The sequence below is a fragment of the Carassius carassius genome, chromosome 50 (genome assembly GCF_963082965.1).
Source record: "Carassius carassius chromosome 50, fCarCar2.1, whole genome shotgun sequence".
NCBI lineage: Eukaryota > Metazoa > Chordata > Actinopteri > Cypriniformes > Cyprinidae > Carassius > Carassius carassius.
The window spans coordinates 8157431-8168564 of record NC_081804.1 but is presented as its reverse complement, the minus strand read 5'-3'; the positions used below and the strand labels follow the sequence as shown (position 1 = coordinate 8168564).

General features: G+C 37.9%; 1 pseudogene; it reads left to right on the top strand.

The window, feature by feature from the left end:
* The first annotated feature begins 1129 nt into the window (after positions 1-1129).
* Positions 1130-9316, top strand: LOC132133331 (ovochymase-2-like; annotated as a pseudogene).
* Positions 9317-11134: the final 1818 nt, after the last annotated feature.

The following is an 11134-nucleotide window of genomic DNA, read 5'->3' as shown; positions in this document are numbered from 1 at the left end:
TTGGTTTACTGTGGTTGCCAGGTAACATGGCTCAAGGGACTCCTGTTGGATATCACAGAACAAAAGAGCATTATATTTTACTTCCAGAACTGTTGTGCTAGACTAAATTAGCATGGAGCAATTGACAATTTGGATCAAACAGCATATGTATTTATATCTTTCTCTCCCCATAAGGTTCTGTTTGTGGTCATTTGTGGCATTGGTTAAGTAAATTTGTCTAAAATTATTTTTCCAAGAATTACTTAAGCCTTCAGCTTTTGTTCTTTGCAGACAGAAGCACAAATGTGTTGACAGTTCTGTGACAGGACCCCATGCTTGTTTGCTTTGGTGTAGCCAGTAGTGAGCGTCACACCATCATAGCTACAACTGTCTTTTGTATCAAGAAGAGCTTCCCTACTGTTATTAGACCTCTGGTTTCTGTAAATACTCTGACACAGGCAAGGCAGAGTGAACTGGCATTGTTGTTTTTTCAAATGTATCTAGTTCATGAATTCACAAATCTTTATTTGAATGTCTAAAATGTGTGAAATCAAACTAGATGATAGAGTTTCTGTAGTTTAACTGGTAGAGCATGGCAAGCTCAATAAGAAATCAGCAAAATACAAACATTAAACTTAACAAATAATGTCCATTTCCCTTCAGAAATGTTTGTAATTGATCAGCTTATTTTCTTCATTAATTCAAAGAGAAAGGTCATTCTGGTCCTTGAGGGAAACATCTTTGTCAATGGAGGAGCTTTTCTCCTCCAGCTGAATCACAGGTGGCTGTAAAATAATTTTCTGCTGATGCTCCATACAGAAAAATGAGACAAACACATGCACAAAATAGTTAAGTATCCTACGGTCAAATTTGATCCTTTATGTCATACTGAAAACTATCAGATATAAAATACAAAATATAAAGATAATTTGGGTGAGATGATTGATACCCACCATGCAGTCTTCTGATCAACATGCTCATTTCCTGTGTAAAGTTAATAAATTACCAGTACCCCATTTGTCAAAAAGACCACCCTTTCATCCCTTCTATAAATACGCCAATCTTAGTGTTTAACAGCAGAGGACACAGAATGCCTGAATTATCCTACAGGACCTTTGTCTGTTTTCTCAGCTTGTTGGGTTGTCTTGGAATGACCTTAACTGTCCATCCCAGTGGTAAGAAAATGTTTAATTCAATTGAATGGGAACAATTCACGGATTAATTACAAAACTTTGTCCTGCCATTTGATACCCAGATGCAAAGTGTGGATCTACTAATACAAGAGGCATCCTTGACCGTTCCTTAAGGGTAATCGGAGGATTGGCTGTAACTGTTTAACTTTACAAATTGTATGATAAATTAATAGTTTTTTATTCCAAAAGGCACTGAACTGTTGGATATATCAGTGTGCAAAAAGTCATTCTACTATCATCTACAGGTGTCTCTTAGAATCAGAAGATCGCATTTCTATGCTGCAGCTATCTTAACATGCCACTGGCTTTTGACTGCTGCTTATTACTTTGCAAGTGTATACAATAACTTTTAAGGCAGCGGCTATTTGCACTAAGTGTAAATAGCGATACAGGCTATTGTGCAAATAGCTATAGATAGCGATACACTATGTGCAAATAGTTATAGATTCTATTTACACTATGTTAAAATAACAGGATTTTATGCTATTTATACTACTTATTGCAAACAATGGCAATTATCTGCACCTCAATATTGTAGTACATTATAAAACAGTATGCATTACATTATAATGTTTATAATGTATTACATTATAAAACAATAACTTAATAAGTGTAAATTTTAATTTTAATTTAAATTATTAAATGGATGCCACCTTACTGTCACAATAAAACCCTCCCTACACCTACCATAACCATACCCAATACTTCATTTTCAACTTCAATTTCCTTCTATTTCATTGAAAATAAAAGCTTTTCTGATGTGATTTAAAATTTGGAAAGGGAGAAAAAATTTGCCAAAAAGCTAATTCAAACCCAGGTTGATCATGTCAAAATGAGTACGACACACGTTTTACCATCTGCGACACTGGAGCTGACGATTGCTGACTCTTTTGTAATAGCCAATTTACACAATGTTAGATGGAGTTAGTGTAAATAGCCTCAGCCAACATGGCCGGCTATTTGCACTTAGTGTAAATAGACACTCCTAATGTTTAAACCTGTCAACACTTCAGTGACTTTCTCTCAAATATAGCTGCCTGCTCTATGGACTTCCTGCACAAGATTGAGGCTGTAACAGGTGATTTCAACCAAAGAAAAGTTGACAGAGGGGAGCAGAGCTTCCACGTAAAGACTGTAAAATTCCATGAAAAATATCAACGCTACTCTCCCATGAGCTAAGACATTGCTTTGCTTGAGATCAAAGGACACATTCACTTTGGCTAGTCATTCTGTGAGATTAACTAGATTTTTGTATTTATCAGTTCAGTTCATTATTCTGAACACTATACAAACAATAAGGACTTGCCCCAAAGTGCTATACAGACATTAATAAAACATTTTAGTAAGGGAAAAATCACATCATAAAACAACAACACAAACCATAAAACTCAACCTTCTACACTTGCAAAGACTAAAGAGAGGAAGTGGATCTTTAAGCGACTTTTAAAAATGCCTATTGTAGGAGCAGATCTGATTTGAAGTGACTTAGGGGCAGCTACACAAAGGCCCTTTCACCCCTTCTCTTTAATTTAGTCCTCGGAACAAGCAAAGCCCCTTTGTCTACAGAAGTTAAACACCTAAGTGGCTTATAGACCTGAAGGAGCTCAGATAAATATGATGGAGCTAATCAATCCAAGATTTAAAATCAAATCTGTAATCATATTTGCGGGTCCCAGACAAAAGTCTGGCTGCAGCAATTTGTACTATTTGCAGCTGACTCAGAGATGTTTGGGAGACGCCTATATAGATTGAGTTACAATAATTATACATAGTTTGAAAGTTATTTTTAGAGATTAACATAATATGTATGTTTTCTAGGTGATATTATTAAGCCTGTTTGCCTGCCATACCCTGGTGAGGGGATTCCACCCAAGACCGTGTGTGTTGTTGGCAGATGGGGTCATATTACTGAGAGTGAGAAGCCATTTGAAAAACATTGAAATATCAATTAATGCTTGAAAGAACAATCTCAAATATCTTTAAACCATTACTAGAAGAAAGTTGAAGAGGTCTGTCCTTTCTTTAGAAGGGCCACTTCCTCCTTCGGTTCTTCAGGAGATGCAGCTGGACCTGTTCGAGCAAAGCAAGTGCAAACATGTCCTACAAACACTTCGAGCTGGGCAGAAGTCCTTCACAGTCCTGTGTGCTGGCCCAGAGAGAGGAGGGAGAGATGCTTGTCAAGTAAGATGACACTAAAGATGTCCCCCCAACATTAACATTGTATTACAAAATTAACATCCTCCCAAATATTACTAACACCTATGAGACTCAAGTTCAGGTTGGCAAAGATGGTCCAAACTCTTGAAATGGTCTGTATTGAGTTTCTATCTATTCTCCTGTGCTCCAGGAGTCCAGGGAGATTCTGGGGTTCACCTTCTCTGCCCCAGAGCAGATAGACCCTGGGTGGCTGTGGGAGTCATATCATGGGGTAAGGGTTGTGGTCAAAGCTGGAATAACAAGAAGATCAAACCCTTGTCCATAAGAGGCTCACTATGAGTTTTTACTGGTGTCTTAATTTTCCTGTCATGTATCAAGTCTTATCTTAGGAAAGGTGGGTATTGTTGTCTACTAGAACTGGTAGTGGTTAATAATTGGGTTTAGTACTGAACTGAAAGATTGGCTCTTCAGGAAGACACTTAACCTCATCTCTTTTGAAGTCACTTTAAATAATGACTACTTGCCTATAGAACTTAACACGGGTGTGGACAGGTCCCTGTGCAGTGTACCTGATGGAGTTGTACCTGGAAGTGAAGGCATCATCAGAAATCCAGCTTACCCAGGTCAAAGCTACAACAATAAGTGAGTCATGTCTGTATACAAAAAAAAGAAAAGAAGAAAATCTTTTCTGAAAATCTGAAACTTTAATTTAATTTTTTGCCACAGAATGTGTCTGTGGTCTATTCAAGTTGCAGCTGGAGTTTGACCTGTAGAAGGACACACAGTGCCATAGTGATCATCTGTGATCGACTGTGTGAATGGAGACAAATAGACGGGGGGGGGGGGGGGGGGGGAAGAAAAGCAGAAACTATGACTTTGTTGTTGTTCTACCTTCTGCAAGTGGTTGTGAGGTTCTCTGTTTCCTTGTGACCTTGCTCAACAGACCGATTCTGTGGTGGTCTCCCTTCATCTCCGGTTGTTCTTATTGGTGGCTCTTATAGTATTAGAGTGCAGTTTGTGTCTTATGTAGCAGCACAGGTGCAGGATTTGCCTTTCAATTCAGTGGTGTTTGGAAGGACTACAGTTTTGGTGAGTGGAATCTGTCCGACTGATTTCTTTTGTTGTGCACCCAACTCTGAAAAACCCTACTGAGTTCCTTGAAAGTGACAGTATAATGCTTGCGGTTATCTAAACGCTCAAGTCTGTTTGGTGAAATGCAGAATGACAGAATGAAAGAGTTGTGTAGCTGTATAGTACAGGCATGGCCAAAAGTTTTGGCAGTGACATAAATGTTGTGATTTGCAAAGTTTGCTGCTTAAGCTGTTGTGGTGTTCATTTACATTGTTTCTAGATTTTTGTGTAGAGTGATTAGATCCATTTTAAAAAATTGCTAAAAGTTTCATTGGCCAAAAAAAAAAAAAGACCAGCTAACATTAAATCACTAATATCAGCAGCACATGTGAAAGTGTGAAGGGGTGCTAGTCGGGTTAAATCACTATCATACAAAATAGATTGTAAGAGCAGACAAATGGAGGAAAGAAGCGCTTCCAGTCATTTTGTTCTTGTTAGCAATGGTTACCTCCAAAGAAACATGTGCACCCATCATTGCTTTGCATTAAAATGGCCTAGCATGCAAGGAAATTGCTACAAAGAATATTGCATCTAAAATAACTATTTAGTGGATCATCAAGAACTTCAAGAGGTTAGACTGCAGTGATGAAGTCTGCAGGACGTCCCAGTGTGTCCTGCAAGTGCCAGGACCGTCACCTCTTGAGAAGAGTACTGTATGTGAGCGGAGTGAGGAGTGGAGCAGTGAGACTTTGCCTGGAGTTAGGAGCTGATTTTTTTGAAAGTCGGAGCATTGAGGTTTTCACTTGCTCTGAGAATGCTCCGCTCGATCGTAATGTGCCAACTCACACATTAAACATAATTAGTTAGCTTGACAGATATGTGGATCATGTACGAAGGTTAAAATGGCGATGGATGAGTGTGGGAGGTTTAAGTATGTTATAAATTGTACAGTTTGTTAATCTCTGCTTGAAACTAATGTGCTGTTACTTGCACAGGCCTGATGATGTTGTTTTCGAGCATTGGCTCATTTACATGTCTGTGTATCCATGCAGTCCCGTTATTTAAAAAAAAATCTCCCTAGCAGCATAGGTTATGCCCAACTGATCTGTTGGTTTCATCACTTGGTCTGCAAGGTGTGTTCATTTCCCGAATCAGGTTGAGAAGCAAACTAACTTTTTCTCAGTAGAATTATGTTTTCACACTACTGCCGATAGGCTCCTCAGAGAGAGGAAAGCTTATCTCAATGAGACTGTCTCCATATTTGCTTGTCTGCCAGGGGGCCTTCTACCAGTGGTAAGTTAGGAGAAGATAAGAGCTATGTTCAAATCACAACACTTCTCCCCTTAGTATGACCCTTGCTAGACAGAAATGTGACACTGCTGCAATGTCATGGGCCAGGCTCTATTTCACCAGTTTTTCCTTTTGTGTTTGTGCAGGGGCTGAATGTGGAACAGTGGGGCTGTGCAAAGCCGTCTACCCGCAAGCCTACAGCAACAACATTCTTTGTCGCTGGCTCATCTACTGTATGCCCCAGAAGGCCACATTGTGCTGGCCAAGTTATTGCCTGGTGTCTCCTCTGTCCAGTCGTGACCTGTCTGTCCTGTCATGAATGCATGCATGTAGTGAGATTGGAATCTCTGATAGGTTTCACTGCAAGAGAGAATGTGATACTCAATTAGAATCCAAAGATTGACACCATGACGTCACTGCAGTCATGTAATGCTGGTTGTTTCCTGCTGTTTACAAAGTGAACCTTACAGAAACTTTCAGTACAGTAGTTGTAACTTTTGAAAATGCATTTTTTTACCCTAAATGTTATAGTTAAGACATCTACTTGGCTATGCTATGTTCATAATCATATCACTCTGTTTGCTATATGCTAACATGCTAATTACAATAGAATAACTTCACTGTGTAACTTAAAGCTTGACTTTGACGACTTTGACCTTGAGGAGTCAGAGAACTGCAAATATAATTAACTCACAGTGTTAGGAGACGTTGATGACAAGGATGAAATAGGTAAAGTACAAAAATATGATTAAAATGTAAGCATTTCATACAATTTATATATAGTTTTATTTGAACTACTGTATACTGTTCAAATATTTGAGGTTGGTAAGACTTTTTTAAAGGGGACATCAGATGCAAAATTCACAATTCACTCAAATATGTCTTGGCAGTGTGTGGACACAACCACCCTACAATGATAAAAATTCATTCACTCCTTTCTTTTTACATTTTGAGCAGTATGACGTCATGACCACTGATGGGCTTTCTCATTTTAGCATATCTCCACCTTCAGCCAGTTACGCTTTCTGCGATTTTCTCCGCACGCGAGCAGCTGTAGTGAAAACAAATGTTTCGTAAGCAATGCAGGTGTTTTGCAGTTGGATGTAAAAGTGAACATACAAGTCTTCATTTCTCCAGACATAAGAGCCACTGAGGACGCAGTGGATTAGTTTTGTTTTTGATGGTAACACACCACTGAATACACAAAAAAGTTGCACACATTTCATGAAGACCCTAAAGTATCATACCAACTTGTGGAAAATGGATATTCGATGTCCCCTTTAATGTAATTCAATTCAAAATAACTGTTTTTCTATTTGAATAAACACACACACACTCTCTCTCTCTCTCTCTATATATATAGTATTCTTTGATGAATAGAACAGCATTTAAAGATCTTGCACTGCCCCATATGAGAAAGAGAAATGTAGTTTTTAAGTGCTCTGCAAATTATAATTTTGTGGTTGAATGTGATGGGAACGTCTCTCCAGCTGTTCTCAGCTAATTCGCGAAATGCTTCGTCACAGACAACACCATCTCCACCCATAGTTTCAGAGACTCCTTTTCTTTTATCAGCAAAAAAGGTGAGAGTCAGAATGAGCAAAGAAAAAAGCTCACAGCAGGTATTCAAATTTCACCCAACCAAACCTGACCCACATGTGTCCCACATGTCCAAATAGTATGCCACAGAATAAACATGCAAGCCAACCTAGAAATATTTATACTTCCACCAAAAGGTCAACAGTAATGTAAAAAGTTAAAAATGTTCTTAAATGTTTTATTTTATGTTATTAAACTTAATAAAAAAAACTTTTAATTTTAAAAACAAATTATTAAACATAAAATTCAAGATTTTTTTCAAAAACTTATTTGAATTAAATATAAATTATTTAATTAAACTTTTTCCCTTAATCATGTTAGTAATATAATTTATAATTAAAATGTTTATATTAAATTAGAAGAGAAGTCGTACCTAACGGTTGGACACCACAAAAATATATTATTTTAATATTTTTGTTGTAACCTCAGACTTCTGATGCATGAAATGATGAAAAAATTATTCTTATGGCACATTTCCTCACAGATCTCAGATAAACAGCGTATGACGATCGGGGGAGGAAGTAGATGATGACAGCAGAGTCTCACCACATTTGCACACAGGCTTGCTTTTGTCCTTTCCGCTGTCCACCATCACATCGACATGTTTGTTGAGCTCTAAAAGAGGCTCCTTGTCTCAGAGGGACTTTAGAATGCATGGAATCCAATTGGAGTCAAAAACACACACATACTGAGTCACAAATGTGAATGCGTTTATCTCTGAACAGACTGTGAGGGTGTACCACAAAGATTCATGCAAATATTCTACTGACTTCTCAGTTCTGTATGGAATGATTTGCTGCCCCTGGGTTGGACACCCCAAATACAGCAGTGGATGATGGGAAACTATTGTGCCAAGTAAGCATTGGTCTGGGTGCTTGGTATAACTGCTATGGGGCGATCATCCAGTCACAATGGATCCTTTCTGATGCACAACGTGTCTATAATCTGTGAGCACAAAAAATGTTTTAAAAAGGTTTCTAGAGCCGTGTACATGTATTATCTTTGGAAAAAGGCCATTCAAACTCATGCATAAACAGTATATTCACTTTTTATGATGATTTAACTTTTCTTTGCAGGGAAGAAAGACATTTGAGCCTTATGAGTGACAACAAGAGGCTCAAAGAAACAGATGAGAAGGACATTGACAGGAACAACATGAAACTGGTTGGAATGTTGTTCCAGGAACTTATGATTATGATTGTGTCCAAAAATGAGTTCAGAATTTTTATTTTTGGGTGACCTATTCCTAACACAAATATCTCTTTCTCAGATCCATGATGGGATTGGAATACTGGTACACCCTCATTATAACCCATCCTCTCTCGACTACAATGTGGCTTTGCTTAAGCTGAGCTCTTCGTTAAACCTCAAAGTACACAGCCTGTCTGTCTACCGTCTACTGGACAGGAAATCCCACCCTCCCTCCATTGCTGGGCTCTGTTGTGGACCAGCCAAATATGAACGTCACCAGTTTGCCTTCACAAGTTGAAGGCATGTACGCCAACATGACATTTCATAACTACTTTTTGAATAAATTGAAAGCTGACCTAGTGTAGAACGTTCAGAACTTGAATGTGACTTGAAAAACTGATTTCCTTTAGCATAATTGTAATTTCTCTGCTGCACATTTTGCTCTCTGTGGAGCTTTAGGATAATGTTGTACTCTTTTTAGCAGGACATGGGCAGCACAGACCTGAATGGCTAAAAATATCCGTGCTGGAACAAGTGGTGTGTGAACAATGGCACAAAACTAGATTGATACCGACTATGCTATGCTATGGAGAGTCATCCATGGTGAGGAGCAGTAACCTACTGTACCGTTAATACTTCCTAGAAGGGAATGTTATTGCAGAAATGCTGACCTCAAGTGGATAGGTTTGGAAATGATTCTAGAATTGCTTGCTCAGTAATTTTGATGGGCTCTGTACCAAATTACAGACTTGATTTACATTTGCTGATTTGAAATTACTGTCAAACAAGGAAGTGATCCATGAAGGCGTTACAGGGTATACAAACCCCCCAAATCAGATTCCCAATGAAATGCTCTCCGACAGCAAATGCAATGAGTTTGTTTCCTTCTTAACATCGGAAAGATAATTAGCACATCCTCAATTTTTACAGAGGTCGGACAGATTCAACCACAATTTCAAAAATAAGTTACGTGTCTGCTTCAGCTATTATGCTGCCCGCAGATGGAATCAGTTTCCAGAAGAGATCAGATGTGCTAAAACATTAGCCACATTCAAATGCATACTCAAAAATCATGTTTAGTTGTGCATTTACTGAATGAGCACTGTACTACGTCTGATTGCACTGTATTTTATGTATAATGATTTTCTATTTTTAACTGTTTTAAATTCATTTTAAATTAATTTCTAAATCATTAAAAAAATTTAAGTTCACTGTTTTATATTGTTCTGATTTTTTACTAGTATTATACTTACTTTTATGTAAAGCACTTTGAATTATCATTGTGTATGAAAAGTGATATAATGTTTCCTGGTTCCTACAGAGTGTCCATTGCTCCCTACTCCCTGAGCAGAGGAAATTGTGTTGAAGTTTAATGTCTAACGTCTTTACACACAGACAAGTGTGACATCATATACCTCTGTAAATAAATACAATTTAAATTCACGTCTCACACACTTCAATGCACTTTGAATGGAGCATATACATTCACTTTGAGATGGAATCATGGCGGAATATCATGTGATGTCCTCTTCGCAAGGCACTTACGTTTGAATAGAACAAACGTCTGAAGCATAAGAGAAACATACAAAACTTGTGTTTGAATGGTCAGTGGCAAATCCTTTACATAAGTAAACTTACTTACAGACTGTGAGTCAGAACATCCGGCATTGTAGTCTTCTCTCCCAGGATCAGGAAACAGTCCTCCATAAAATGTGCTGCACACATCTGAATATTTGAGTTGAATTGTTCTGGAACAGTGTTGTAAATACAACTTAACCACTGATTTCTTGTTGTGTCCTCTTTTGAAAGGCCAAACAAAGTATTTTTGCTTTAACAATGAAACAGCGTCTCCACGACATGGCACTGGTGGCAACAGCAAGAATCAAAGGTTATGCCTTCTTTCTTTGCGTGAACATTTGGGCCGCATTATGCAAATCTTCCCACATCGTGACATAGACGTGTGGGGGCATGTTAGAATAAGCCATTTTAGGAGGGTGTGGACGAGTCCTAACTTTTATAAAGTATATCTCTTTGAGTATCTCTTTGTGAACAGAAATGACATCACTGAATGCAATGATGAACTGCCTTTAACTATCATTTTGCATTATTGACACACTGTTTTCCTAATGAATGTTGTTCAGTTGCTTTGACGCAATGTATTTTGTTTAAAGCGCTATATAAATAAAGGTGACTTGACTTGACTTTGTAACACTAAAAAGAGAAAGCAAAAATTGAAATTGCATCATATTACCCCTTTAACATTTTAGGAGGAGTAAAACTGACATTTGTGCTTTCAACAGCCAGATGTATTTACACTAGCTATATATATATATATATATATATATGCATTGAGGCTATAGAGCACACAAATTTTTGAAACAACCTCAGTATTTAATTCTGAGCAGTTTTCATTATCAGTAGCTCATTAGACGATAGCACAGAGTTTCATGTGGCAGTAGACGCTGTACCTGCTGACCACTGCATCTTCATTTTGCAGTTGATAGTGTTACCATGTAAACATCTTGTAATTAGACTACCTTAATTATTATGACATGGCGTGAAAGCACTGCAGCCTTCATATGGTCCAACCTCAATCAAACACATCTGAACAAGCTAATCAAGATCTTCCAGATCAGGTGAGTTTGATCAGGGTT